Source organism: Trematomus bernacchii, unplaced genomic scaffold (assembly GCF_902827165.1).
Source record: "Trematomus bernacchii unplaced genomic scaffold, fTreBer1.1, whole genome shotgun sequence".
Classification (NCBI taxonomy): Eukaryota; Metazoa; Chordata; class Actinopteri; order Perciformes; family Nototheniidae; genus Trematomus; species Trematomus bernacchii.
This window is the reverse complement of record NW_022987387.1, coordinates 1-11,476: the sequence shown is the minus strand read 5'-3', so window position 1 is coordinate 11,476 and position 11,476 is coordinate 1. Positions and strand designations below refer to the sequence as shown.

General features: G+C 42.5%; 28 non-coding genes across 28 annotated transcripts; all 28 read right to left on the bottom strand.

Annotated features, from left to right (window-relative positions):
* Positions 1–534: 534 nt before the first annotated feature.
* Positions 535–622, bottom strand: trnay-gua. The gene is given in 2 exon segments: positions 535–570; positions 586–622. It is a non-coding gene; the product is annotated as a tRNA-Tyr (tRNA).
* Positions 623–1,236: 614 nt separating this feature from the next.
* Positions 1,237–1,324, bottom strand: trnay-gua. The gene is given in 2 exon segments: positions 1,237–1,272; positions 1,288–1,324. It is a non-coding gene; the product is annotated as a tRNA-Tyr (tRNA).
* A 249-nt stretch (positions 1,325–1,573) lies between these two features.
* Positions 1,574–1,661, bottom strand: trnay-gua. The gene is given in 2 exon segments: positions 1,574–1,609; positions 1,625–1,661. It is a non-coding gene; the product is annotated as a tRNA-Tyr (tRNA).
* A 283-nt stretch (positions 1,662–1,944) lies between these two features.
* Positions 1,945–2,032, bottom strand: trnay-gua. Its single transcript is given in 2 exon segments — positions 1,945–1,980; positions 1,996–2,032. It is a non-coding gene; the product is annotated as a tRNA-Tyr (tRNA).
* Positions 2,033–2,647: 615 nt separating this feature from the next.
* Positions 2,648–2,735, bottom strand: trnay-gua. Its single transcript is given in 2 exon segments — positions 2,648–2,683; positions 2,699–2,735. It is a non-coding gene; the product is annotated as a tRNA-Tyr (tRNA).
* Positions 2,736–3,350: 615 nt separating this feature from the next.
* trnay-gua lies at positions 3,351–3,438 on the bottom strand. Its single transcript is given in 2 exon segments — positions 3,351–3,386; positions 3,402–3,438. It is a non-coding gene; the product is annotated as a tRNA-Tyr (tRNA).
* A 280-nt stretch (positions 3,439–3,718) lies between these two features.
* Positions 3,719–3,806, bottom strand: trnay-gua. The gene is given in 2 exon segments: positions 3,719–3,754; positions 3,770–3,806. It is a non-coding gene; the product is annotated as a tRNA-Tyr (tRNA).
* A 246-nt stretch (positions 3,807–4,052) lies between these two features.
* Positions 4,053–4,140, bottom strand: trnay-gua. The gene is given in 2 exon segments: positions 4,053–4,088; positions 4,104–4,140. It is a non-coding gene; the product is annotated as a tRNA-Tyr (tRNA).
* A 284-nt stretch (positions 4,141–4,424) lies between these two features.
* Positions 4,425–4,512, bottom strand: trnay-gua. Its single transcript is given in 2 exon segments — positions 4,425–4,460; positions 4,476–4,512. It is a non-coding gene; the product is annotated as a tRNA-Tyr (tRNA).
* A 246-nt stretch (positions 4,513–4,758) lies between these two features.
* trnay-gua lies at positions 4,759–4,846 on the bottom strand. The gene is given in 2 exon segments: positions 4,759–4,794; positions 4,810–4,846. It is a non-coding gene; the product is annotated as a tRNA-Tyr (tRNA).
* A 280-nt stretch (positions 4,847–5,126) lies between these two features.
* On the bottom strand, positions 5,127–5,214 carry trnay-gua. The gene is given in 2 exon segments: positions 5,127–5,162; positions 5,178–5,214. It is a non-coding gene; the product is annotated as a tRNA-Tyr (tRNA).
* A 247-nt stretch (positions 5,215–5,461) lies between these two features.
* Positions 5,462–5,549, bottom strand: trnay-gua. The gene is given in 2 exon segments: positions 5,462–5,497; positions 5,513–5,549. It is a non-coding gene; the product is annotated as a tRNA-Tyr (tRNA).
* A 283-nt stretch (positions 5,550–5,832) lies between these two features.
* Positions 5,833–5,920, bottom strand: trnay-gua. The gene is given in 2 exon segments: positions 5,833–5,868; positions 5,884–5,920. It is a non-coding gene; the product is annotated as a tRNA-Tyr (tRNA).
* A 280-nt stretch (positions 5,921–6,200) lies between these two features.
* trnay-gua lies at positions 6,201–6,288 on the bottom strand. Its single transcript is given in 2 exon segments — positions 6,201–6,236; positions 6,252–6,288. It is a non-coding gene; the product is annotated as a tRNA-Tyr (tRNA).
* Positions 6,289–6,536: 248 nt separating this feature from the next.
* On the bottom strand, positions 6,537–6,624 carry trnay-gua. Its single transcript is given in 2 exon segments — positions 6,537–6,572; positions 6,588–6,624. It is a non-coding gene; the product is annotated as a tRNA-Tyr (tRNA).
* Positions 6,625–6,904: 280 nt separating this feature from the next.
* On the bottom strand, positions 6,905–6,992 carry trnay-gua. The gene is given in 2 exon segments: positions 6,905–6,940; positions 6,956–6,992. It is a non-coding gene; the product is annotated as a tRNA-Tyr (tRNA).
* Positions 6,993–7,239: 247 nt separating this feature from the next.
* trnay-gua lies at positions 7,240–7,327 on the bottom strand. The gene is given in 2 exon segments: positions 7,240–7,275; positions 7,291–7,327. It is a non-coding gene; the product is annotated as a tRNA-Tyr (tRNA).
* Positions 7,328–7,607: 280 nt separating this feature from the next.
* trnay-gua lies at positions 7,608–7,695 on the bottom strand. Its single transcript is given in 2 exon segments — positions 7,608–7,643; positions 7,659–7,695. It is a non-coding gene; the product is annotated as a tRNA-Tyr (tRNA).
* Positions 7,696–7,942: 247 nt separating this feature from the next.
* Positions 7,943–8,030, bottom strand: trnay-gua. Its single transcript is given in 2 exon segments — positions 7,943–7,978; positions 7,994–8,030. It is a non-coding gene; the product is annotated as a tRNA-Tyr (tRNA).
* A 283-nt stretch (positions 8,031–8,313) lies between these two features.
* Positions 8,314–8,401, bottom strand: trnay-gua. The gene is given in 2 exon segments: positions 8,314–8,349; positions 8,365–8,401. It is a non-coding gene; the product is annotated as a tRNA-Tyr (tRNA).
* Positions 8,402–8,681: 280 nt separating this feature from the next.
* trnay-gua lies at positions 8,682–8,769 on the bottom strand. Its single transcript is given in 2 exon segments — positions 8,682–8,717; positions 8,733–8,769. It is a non-coding gene; the product is annotated as a tRNA-Tyr (tRNA).
* Positions 8,770–9,017: 248 nt separating this feature from the next.
* trnay-gua lies at positions 9,018–9,105 on the bottom strand. Its single transcript is given in 2 exon segments — positions 9,018–9,053; positions 9,069–9,105. It is a non-coding gene; the product is annotated as a tRNA-Tyr (tRNA).
* A 281-nt stretch (positions 9,106–9,386) lies between these two features.
* trnay-gua lies at positions 9,387–9,474 on the bottom strand. Its single transcript is given in 2 exon segments — positions 9,387–9,422; positions 9,438–9,474. It is a non-coding gene; the product is annotated as a tRNA-Tyr (tRNA).
* A 246-nt stretch (positions 9,475–9,720) lies between these two features.
* Positions 9,721–9,808, bottom strand: trnay-gua. Its single transcript is given in 2 exon segments — positions 9,721–9,756; positions 9,772–9,808. It is a non-coding gene; the product is annotated as a tRNA-Tyr (tRNA).
* A 282-nt stretch (positions 9,809–10,090) lies between these two features.
* trnay-gua lies at positions 10,091–10,178 on the bottom strand. The gene is given in 2 exon segments: positions 10,091–10,126; positions 10,142–10,178. It is a non-coding gene; the product is annotated as a tRNA-Tyr (tRNA).
* A 280-nt stretch (positions 10,179–10,458) lies between these two features.
* trnay-gua lies at positions 10,459–10,546 on the bottom strand. The gene is given in 2 exon segments: positions 10,459–10,494; positions 10,510–10,546. It is a non-coding gene; the product is annotated as a tRNA-Tyr (tRNA).
* A 247-nt stretch (positions 10,547–10,793) lies between these two features.
* trnay-gua lies at positions 10,794–10,881 on the bottom strand. The gene is given in 2 exon segments: positions 10,794–10,829; positions 10,845–10,881. It is a non-coding gene; the product is annotated as a tRNA-Tyr (tRNA).
* A 281-nt stretch (positions 10,882–11,162) lies between these two features.
* trnay-gua lies at positions 11,163–11,250 on the bottom strand. The gene is given in 2 exon segments: positions 11,163–11,198; positions 11,214–11,250. It is a non-coding gene; the product is annotated as a tRNA-Tyr (tRNA).
* Between the last annotated feature and the right edge of the window lie 226 nt (positions 11,251–11,476).

Below are 11,476 nucleotides of genomic sequence, written 5' to 3'. Positions count from 1 at the left end.
ACACACACACAACCCCACACACCCCCCCCACACACACACACACACACACACACACACACACACACACACACACACACACACACACACACACACACACACACACACACACAGACTTTTGCATTTTAAAGTATTGCTTGTTCATACAGTTGATTGTTTGAGCTTCACTGTGCACTGCTGAATGATGTATGTGCAGAGTTTGACCCTTGAAGGCTGTTTCTTCTGCTCTGAAATGGAATATATTTATTACATATTAATAGAATTTTAGATTTTTAGATTTGTTTTCGGTGTTGTGAAGTAGTAGATAGAAAACATACCAAACACTACTTATTCAAAGTAGAGTATTTTATTTTATATACGGTAATACTAAGGAGGCGTAGGCCTATATGATTATAATGTTTGACATTATTGATATTAAAAAAGTGATTTATTTTCCAGCGTCTGCATGAACACAGAGGAATGTGGCTTGATTTCGCTGACGGGGAGAAATTGCTATCCATTTATTTGAATTCCAAATGGAAACACCTTTGAAACACTTCCTTCGAGCCGGAGTTGAACCAGCGACCTAAGGATTTCTGTCATTAGAACCTACAGTCCTCCGCTCTACCAACTGAGCTATCGAAGGGGGCTTGTGAAATTTGACTGTTCAGCCAATCGAATAACAAGGAGGATCGTGGTTCTATTCCTAAACAGATAGAGTTTTCTACCTGCTGCTTGATTATTCACAATGGAAATAAAAAGCCATGCAACTCACAATCTATGAATCCATCTACTCTGAAAAACAAAATTATTTGTATATTGTTCAGCGTCTGCATGAACACAGAGGAATGTGGCTTGATTTCGCTGACGGGGAGAAATTGCTATCCATTTATTTGAATTCCAAATGGAAACAACTTTGAAACACTTCCTTCGAGCCGGAGTTGAACCAGCGACCTAAGGATGTCTGTCATTAGAACCTAGAGTCCTCCTCTCTACCAACTGAGCTATCGAAGGCGCAAGTGAGATTTGACTTTTCAGCCCAATGAATAACACTGAGGGGAGGGGGGGGGGTGCAGTTCCTAAACAGACATAGTTTTCTACATGCTGCTTGATTATTCACCAAGGTAATCAAAAGCCATGCTCCTCACAAGCAATGAATCCAACTGCTCTTGAATGGAGCTCGAAAACTTTATTGTGGAAACTGCAATGAGGCCCATCAATATATTTCAAAGTCCAATTGAAGCACCTACGAAAAAAACATCCTTCGAGCCGGAGTTGAACCAGCGGCCTAAGGATCTCTGTCATTAGAACCTACAGTCCTCCGCTCTACCAACTGAGCTATCGAAGGCGCAAGTGAGATTTGACTTTTCAGCCCAATGAATAACACTGAGGGGAGGGGGGGGGGGGCGCAGTTCCTAAACAGACATAGTTTTCTACCTGCTGCTTGATTATTCACCAAGGTAATCAAAAGCCATGCTCCTCACAAGCAATGAATCCAACTGCTCTTGAATGGAGCTCGAAAACTTTATTGTGGAAACTGCAATGAGGCCCATCAATATATTTCAAAGTCCAATTGAAGCACCTACGAAAAAAAACATCCTTCGAGCCGGAGTTGAACCAGCGACCTAAGGATATCTGTCATTAGAACCTACAGTCCTCCGCTCTACCAACTGAGCTATCGAAGGGGGCTTGTGAACTTTGACTGTTCAGCCAATCGAACAACACGGAGGATCGTGGTTCTATTCCTAAACAGATAGAGTTTTCTACCTGCTGCTTGATTATTCACAATGGAAATAAAAAGCCATGCAACTCACAATCTATGAATCCATCTACTCTGAAAAATAAAATTATTTTTATATTGTTCAGAGTCTGCATGAACACAGAAGAATGTGGCTCGATTTTGCTGATGGGGAGAAAATACTCATCCATTTATTTGAATTCCAAATGGAAACACCTTTGAAACACACTTCCTTCGAGCCGGAGTTGAACCAGCGACCTAAGGATATCTGTCATTAGAACCTACAGTCCTCCGCTCTACCAACTGAGCTATCGAAGGGGGCTTGTGAAATTTGACTGTTCAGCCAATCGAACAACAAGGAGGATCGTGGTTCTATTCCTAAACAGATAGAGTTTTCTACCTGCTGCTTGATTATTCACAATGGAAATAAAAAGCCATGCAACTCACAATCTATGAATCCATCTACTCTGAAAAACAAAATTATTTGTATATTGTTCAGCGTCTGCATGAACACAGAGGAATGTGGCTTGATTTCGCTGACGGGGAGAAATTGCTATCCATTTATTTGAATTCCAAATGGAAACACCTTTGAAACACTTCCTTCGAGCCGGAGTTGAACCAGCGACCTAAGGATGTCTGTCATTAGAACCTAGAGTCCTCCTCTCTACCAACTGAGCTATCGAAGGCGCAAGTGAGATTTGACTTTTCAGCCCAATGAATAACACTGAGGGGAGGGGGGGGGGGTGCAGTTCCTAAACAGACATAGTTTTCTACCTGCTGCTTGATTATTCACCAAGGTAATCAAAAGCCATGCTCCTCACAAGCAATGAATCCAACTGCTCTTGAATGGAGCTCGAAAACTTTATTGTGGAAACTGCAATGAGGCCCATCAATATATTTCAAAGTCCAATTGAAGCACCTACGAAAAAAACATCCTTCGAGCCGGAGTTGAACCAGCGACCTAAGGATATCTGTCATTAGAACCTACAGTCCTCCGCTCTACCAACTGAGCTATCGAAGGGGGCTTGTGAACTTTGACTGTTCAGCCAATCGAACAACAAGGAGGATCGTGGTTCTATTCCTAAACAGATAGAGTTTTCTACCTGCTGCTTGATTATTCACAATGGAAATAAAAAGCCATGCAACTCACAATCTATGAATCCATCTACTCTGAAAAACAAAATTATTTGTATATTGTTCAGCGTCTGCATGAACACAGAGGAATGTGGCTTGATTTCGCTGACGGGGAGAAATTGCTATCCATTTATTTGAATTCCAAATGGAAACACCTTTGAAACACTTCCTTCGAGACGGAGTTGAACCAGCGACCTAAGGATGTCTGTCATTAGAACCTAGAGTCCTCCTCTCTACCAACTGAGCTATCGAAGGCGCAAGTGAGATTTGACTTTTCAGCCCAATGAATAACACTGAGGGGAGGGGGGGGGGGTGCAGTTCCTAAACAGACATAGTTTTCTACCTGCTGCTTGATTATTCACCAAGGTAATCAAAAGCCATGCTCCTCACAAGCAATGAATCCAACTGCTCTTGAATGGAGCTCGAAAACTTTATTGTGGAAACTGCAATGAGGCCCATCAATATATTTCAAAGTCCAATTGAAGCACCTACGAAAAAAACATCCTTCGAGCCGGAGTTGAACCAGCGACCTAAGGATATCTGTCATTAGAACCTACAGTCCTCCGCTCTACCAACTGAGCTATCGAAGGGGGCTTGTGAACTTTGACTGTTCAGCCAATCGAACAACAAGGAGGATCGTGGTTCTATTCCTAAACAGATAGAGTTTTCTACCTGCTGCTTGATTATTCACAATGGAAATAAAAAGCCATGCAACTCACAATCTATGAATCCATCTACTCTGAAAAACAAAATTATTTGTATATTGTTCAGCGTCTGCATGAACACAGAGGAATGTGGCTTGATTTCGCTGACGGGGAGAAATTGCTATCCATTTATTTGAATTCCAAATGGAATCACCTTTGAAACACTTCCTTCGAGCCGGAGTTGAACCAGCGACCTAAGGATATCTGTCATTAGAACCTACAGTCCTCCGCTCTACCAACTGAGCTATCGAAGGCGCAAGTGAGATTTGACTTTTCAGCCCAATGAATAACACTGAGGGGAGGGGGGTGGGCGCAGTTCCTAAACAGACATAGTTTTCTACCTGCTGCTTGATTATTCACCAAGGTAATCAAAAGCCATGCTCCTCACAAGCAATGAATCCAACTGCTCTTGAATGGAGGTCGAAAACTTTATTGTGGAAACTGCAATGAGGCCCATCAATATATTTCAAAGTCCAATTGAAGCACCTACGAAAAAAACATCCTTCGAGCCGGAGTTGAACCAGCGACCTAAGGATATCTGTCATTAGAACCTACAGTCCTCCGCTCTACCAACTGAGCTATCGAAGGGGGCTTGTGAACTTTGACTGTTCAGCCAATCGAACAACAAGGAGGATCGTGGTTCTATTCCTAAACAGATAGAGTTTTCTACCTGCTGCTTGATTATTCACAATGGAAATAAAAAGCCATGCAACTCACAATCTATGAATCCATCTACTCTGAAAAATAAAATTATTTTTATATTGTTCAGCGTCTGCATGAACACAGAAGAATGTGGCTCGATTTCGCTGACGGGGGAGAAAATGCCCATCCATTTATTTGAATTCCAAATGGAAACACCTTTGAAACACACTTCCTTCGAGCCGGAGTTGAACCAGCGACCTAAGGATATCTGTCATTAGAACCTACAGTCCTCCGCTCTACCAACTGAGCTATCGAAGGCGCAAGTGAGATTTGACTTTTCAGCCCAATGAATAACACTGAGGGGAGGGGGGTGGGCGCAGTTCCTAAACAGACATAGTTTTCTACCTGCTGCTTGATTATTCACCAAGGTAATCAAAAGCCATGCTCCTCACAAGCAATGAATCCAACTGCTCTTGAATGGAGGTCGAAAACTTTATTGTGGAAACTGCAATGAGGCCCATCAATATATTTCAAAGTCCAATTGAAGCACCTACGAAAAAAACATCCTTCGAGCCGGAGTTGAACCAGCGACCTAAGGATATCTGTCATTAGAACCTACAGTCCTCCGCTCTACCAACTGAGCTATCGAAGGGGGCTTGTGAACTTTGACTGTTCAGCCAATCGAACAACAAGGAGGATCGTGGTTCTATTCCTAAACAGATAGAGTTTTCTACCTGCTGCTTGATTATTCACAATGGAAATAAAAAGCCATGCAACTCACAATCTATGAATCCATCTACTCTGAAAAACAAAATTATTTGTATATTGTTCAGCGTCTGCATGAACACAGAGGAATGTGGCTTGATTTCGCTGACGGGGAGAAATTGCTATCCATTTATTTGAATTCCAAATGGAATCACCTTTGAAACACTTCCTTCGAGTCGGAGTTGAACCAGCGACCTAAGGATATCTGTCATTAGAACCTACAGTCCTCCGCTCTACCAACTGAGCTATCGAAGGCGCAAGTGAGATTTGACTTTTCAGCCCAATGAATAACACTGAGGGGAGGGGGGGTGGGCGCAGTTCCTAAACAGACATAGTTTTCTACCTGCTGCTTGATTATTCACCAAGGTAATCAAAAGCCATGCTCCTCACAAGCAATGAATCCAACTGCTCTTGAATGGAGCTCGAAAACTTTATTGTGGAAACTGCAATGAGGCCCATCAATATATTTCAAAGTCCAATTGAAGCACCTACGAAAAAAACATCCTTCGAGCCGGAGTTGAACCAGCGACCTAAGGATATCTGTCATTAGAACCTACAGTCCTCCGCTCTACCAACTGAGCTATCGAAGGGGGCTTGTGAACTTTGACTGTTCAGCCAATCGAACAACAAGGAGGATCGTGGTTCTATTCCTAAACAGATAGAGTTTTCTACCTGCTGCTTGATTATTCACAATGGAAATAAAAAGCCATGCAACTCACAATCTATGAATCCATCTACTCTGAAAAATAAAATTATTTTTATATTGTTCAGAGTCTGCATGAACACAGAAGAATGTGGCTCGATTTCGCTGATGGGGAGAAAATGCCTGTCCATTTATATGAATTCCAAATGGAAACACCTTTGAAACACACTTCCTTCGAGCCGGAGTTGAACCAGCGACCTAAGGATATCTGTCATTAGAACCTACAGTCCTCCGCTCTACCAACTGAGCTATCGAAGGGGGCTTGTGAACTTTGACTGTTCAGCCAATCGAACAACACGGAGGGTCGTGGTTCTATTCCTAAACAGATAGAGTTTTCTACCTGCTGCTTGATTATTCACAATGGAAATAAAAAGCCATGCAACTCACAATCTATGAATCCATCTACTCTGAAAAACAAAATTATTTGTATATTGTTCAGCGTCTGCATGAACACAGAGGAATGTGGCTTGATTTCGCTGACGGGGAGAAATTGCTATCCATTTATTTGAATTCCAAATGGAAACACCTTTGAAACACTTCCTTCGAGCCGGAGTTGAACCAGCGACCTAAGGATATCTGTCATTAGAACCTACAGTCCTCCGCTCTACCAACTGAGCTATCGAAGGCGCAAGTGAGATTTGACTTTTCAGCCCAATGAATAACACTGAGGGGAGGGGGGGGGGGGTGCAGTTCCTAAACAGACATAGTTTTCTACCTGCTGCTTGATTATTCACCAAGGTAATCAAAAGCCATGCTCCTCACAAGCAATGAATCCAACTGCTCTTGAATGGAGCTCGAAAACTTTATTGTGGAAACTGCAATGAGGCCCATCAATATATTTCAAAGTCCAATTGAAGCACCTACGAAAAAAACATCCTTCGAGCCGGAGTTGAACCAGCGACCTAAGGATATCTGTCATTAGAACCTACAGTCCTCCGCTCTACCAACTGAGCTATCGAAGGGGGCTTGTGAACTTTGACTGTTCAGCCAATCGAACAACACGGAGGATCGTGGTTCTATTCCTAAACAGATAGAGTTTTCTACCTGCTGCTTGATTATTCACAATGGAAATAAAAAGCCATGCAACTCACAATCTATGAATCCATCTACTCTGAAAAACAAAATTATTTGTATATTGTTCAGCGTCTGCATGAACACAGAGGAATGTGGCTTGATTTCGCTGACGGGGAGAAATTGCTATCCATTTATTTGAATTCCAAATGGAAACACCTTTGAAACACTTCCTTCGAGCCGGAGTTGAACCAGCGACCTAAGGATATCTGTCATTAGAACCTACAGTCCTCCTCTCTACCAACTGAGCTATCGAAGGCGCAAGTGAGATTTGACTTTTCAGCCCAATGAATAACACTGAGGGGAGGGGGGGGGGGTGCAGTTCCTAAACAGACATAGTTTTCTACCTGCTGCTTGATTATTCACCAAGGTAATCAAAAGCCATGCTCCTCACAAGCAATGAATCCAACTGCTCTTGAATGGAGCTCGAAAACTTTATTGTGGAAACTGCAATGAGGCCCATCAATATATTTCAAAGTCCAATTGAAGCACCTACGAAAAAAACATCCTTCGAGCCGGAGTTGAACCAGCGACCTAAGGATATCTGTCATTAGAACCTACAGTCCTCCGCTCTACCAACTGAGCTATCGAAGGGGGCTTGTGAACTTTGACTGTTCAGCCAATCGAACAACAAGGAGGATCGTGGTTCTATTCCTAAACAGATAGAGTTTTCTACCTACTGCTTGATTATTCACAATGGAAATAAAAAGCCATGCAACTCACAATCTATGAATCCATCTACTCTGAAAAACAAAATTATTTGTATATTGTTCAGCGTCTGCATGAACACAGAGGAATGTGGCTTGATTTCGCTGACGGGGAGAAATTGCTATCCATTTATTTGAATTCCAAATGGAAACACCTTTGAAACACTTCCTTCGAGCCGGAGTTGAACCAGCGACCTAAGGATATCTGTCATTAGAACCTACAGTCCTCCGCTCTACCAACTGAGCTATCGAAGGCGCAAGTGAGATTTGACTTTTCAGCCCAATGAATAACACTGAGGGGAGGGGGGGTGGGCGCAGTTCCTAAACAGACATAGTTTTCTACCTGCTGCTTGATTATTCACCAAGGTAATCAAAAGCCATGCTCCTCACAAGCAATGAATCCAACTGCTCTTGAATGGAGGTCGAAAACTTTATTGTGGAAACTGCAATGAGGCCCATCAATATATTTCAAAGTCCAATTGAAGCACCTACGAAAAAAACATCCTTCGAGCCGGAGTTGAACCAGCGACCTAAGGATATCTGTCATTAGAACCTACAGTCCTCCGCTCTACCAACTGAGCTATCGAAGGGGGCTTGTGAACTTTGACTGTTCAGCCAATCGAACAACAAGGAGGATCGTGGTTCTATTCCTAAACAGATAGAGTTTTCTACCTGCTGCTTGATTATTCACAATGGAAATAAAAAGCCATGCAACTCACAATCTATGAATCCATCTACTCTGAAAAATAAAATTATTTTTATATTGTTCAGAGTCTGCATGAACACAGAAGAATGTGGCTCGATTTCGCTGATGGGGAGAAAATGCCCATCCATTTATTTGAATTCCAAATGGAAACACCTTTGAAACACACTTCCTTCGAGCCGGAGTTGAACCAGCGACCTAAGGATATCTGTCATTAGAACCTACAGTCCTCCGCTCTACCAACTGAGCTATCGAAGGGGGCTTGTGAACTTTGACTGTTCAGCCAATCGAACAACAAGGAGGATCGTGGTTCTATTCCTAAACAGATAGAGTTTTCTACCTGCTGCTTGATTATTCACAATGGAAATAAAAAGCCATGCAACTCACAATCTATGAATCCATCTACTCTGAAAAACAAAATTATTTGTATATTGTTCAGCGTCTGCATGAACACAGAGGAATGTGGCTTGATTTCGCTGACGGGGAGAAATTGCTATCCATTTATTTGAATTCCAAATGGAAACACCTTTGAAACACTTCCTTCGAGCCGGAGTTGAACCAGCGACCTAAGGATATCTGTCATTAGAACCTACAGTCCTCCGCTCTACCAACTGAGCTATCGAAGGCGCAAGTGAGATTTGACTTTTCAGCCCAATGAATAACACTGAGGGGGGGGGGGGTGGGCGCAGTTCCAAAACAGACATAGTTTTCTACCTGCTGCTTGATTATTCACCAAGGTAATCAAAAGCCATGCTCCTCACAAGCAATGAATCCAACTGCTCTTGAATGGAGGCTCGAAAACTTTATTGTGGAAACTGCAATGAGGCCCATCAATATATTTCAAAGTCCAATTGAAGCACCTACGAAAAAAACATCCTTCGAGCCGGAGTTGAACCAGCGACCTAAGGATATCTGTCATTAGAACCTACAGTCCTCCGCTCTACCAACTGAGCTATCGAAGGGGGCTTGTGAACTTTGACTGTTCAGCCAATCGAACAACAAGGAGCATCGTGGTTCTATTCCTAAACAGATAGAGTTTTCTACCTGCTGCTTGATTATTCACAATGGAAATAAAAAGCCATGCAACTCACAATCTATGAATCCATCTACTCTGAAAAACAAAATTATTTGTATATTGTTCAGCGTCTGCATGAACACAGAGGAATGTGGCTTGATTTCGCTGACGGGGAGAAAATGCCTATCCATTTATTTGAATTCCAAATGGAAACACCTTTGAAACACTTCCTTCGAGCCGGAGTTGAACCAGCGACCTAAGGATATCTGTCATTAGAACCTACAGTCCTCCGCTCTACCAACTGAGCTATCGAAGGCGCAAGTGAGATTTGACTTTTCAGCCCAATGAATAACACTGAGGGGAGGGGGGTGGGCGCAGTTCCTAAACAGACATAGTTTTCTACCTGCTGCTTGATTATTCACCAAGGTAATCAAAAGCCATGCTCCTCACAAGCAATGAATCCAACTGCTCTTGAATGGAGGTCGAAAACTTTATTGTGGAAACTGCAATGAGGCCCATCAATATATTTCAAAGTCCAATTGAAGCACCTACGAAAAAAACATCCTTCGAGCCGGAGTTGAACCAGCGACCTAAGGATATCTGTCATTAGAACCTACAGTCCTCCGCTCTACCAACTGAGCTATCGAAGGGGGCTTGTGAACTTTGACTGTTCAGCCAATCGAACAACAAGGAGGATCGTGGTTCTATTCCTAAACAGATAGAGTTTTCTACCTGCTGCTTGATTATTCACAATGGAAATAAAAAGCCATGCAACTCACAATCTATGAATCCATCTACTCTGAAAAATAAAATTATTTTTATATTGTTCAGAGTCTGCATGAACACAGAAGAATGTGGCTCGATTTCGCTGATGGGGAGAAAATGCCATCCATTTATTTGAATTCCAAATGGAAACACCTTTGAAACACACTTCCTTCGAGCCGGAGTTGAACCAGCGACCTAAGGATATCTGTCATTAGAACCTACAGTCCTCCGCTCTACCAACTGAGCTATCGAAGGGGGCTTGTGAACTTTGACTGTTCAGCCAATCGAACAACAAGGAGCATCGTGGTTCTATTCCTAAACAGATAGAGTTTTCTACCTGCTGCTTGATTATTCACAATGGAAATAAAAAGCCATGCAACTCACAATCTATGAATCCATCTACTCTGAAAAACAAAATTATTTGTATATTGTTCAGCGTCTGCATGAACACAGAGGAATGTGGCTTGATTTCGCTGACGGGGAGAAATTGCTATCCATTTATTTGAATTCCAAATGGAAACACCTTTGAAACACCTCCTTCGAGCCGGAGTTGAACCAGCGACCTAAGGATATCTGTCATTAGAACCTACAGTCCTCCTCTCTACCAACTGAGCTATCGAAGGCGCAAGTGAGATTTGACTTTTCAGCCCAATGAATAACACTGAGGGGAGGGGGGGTGGGCGCAGTTCCAAAACAGACATAGTTTTCTACCTGCTGCTTGATTATTCACCAAGGTAATCAAAAGCCATGCTCCTCACAAGCAATGAATCCAACTGCTCTTGAATGGAGGTCGAAAACTTTATTGTGGAAACTGCAATGAGGCCCATCAATATATTTCAAAGTCCAATTGAAGCACCTACGAAAAAAACATCCTTCGAGCCGGAGTTGAACCAGCGACCTAAGGATATCTGTCATTAGAACCTACAGTCCTCCGCTCTACCAACTGAGCTATCGAAGGGGGCTGTGAACTTTGACTGTTCAGCCAATCGAACAACAAGGAGCATCGTGGTTCTATTCCTAAACAGATAGAGTTTTCTACCTGCTGCTTGATTATTCACAATGGAAATAAAAAGCCATGCAACTCACAATCTATGAATCCATCTACTCTGAAAAACAAAATTATTTGTATATTGTTCAGCGTCTGCATGAACACAGAGGAATGTGGCTTGATTTCGCTGACGGGGAGAAATTGCTATCCATTTATTTGAATTCCAAATGGAAACACCTTCTAAACACACTTCCTTCGAGCCGGAGTTGAACCAGCGACCTAAGGATATCTGTCATTAGAACCTACAGTCCTCCGCTCTACCAACTGAGCTATCGAAGGGGCCTTGTGAACTTTGACTGTTCAGCCAATCGAATAACACTGAGGGGAGGGGATCGGTGGTTCGCAGTTCCTAAACAGACATAGTTTTCTACCTGCTGCTTGATTATACACAATGGAAATAAAAAGCCATGCTCCTCACAAGCAATAGAATCCAACTGCTCTTGAATGGAGCTCGAACAACTTTATTGTGGATAGTTCATTCGTTGCAATGAGGCCCATCAATATA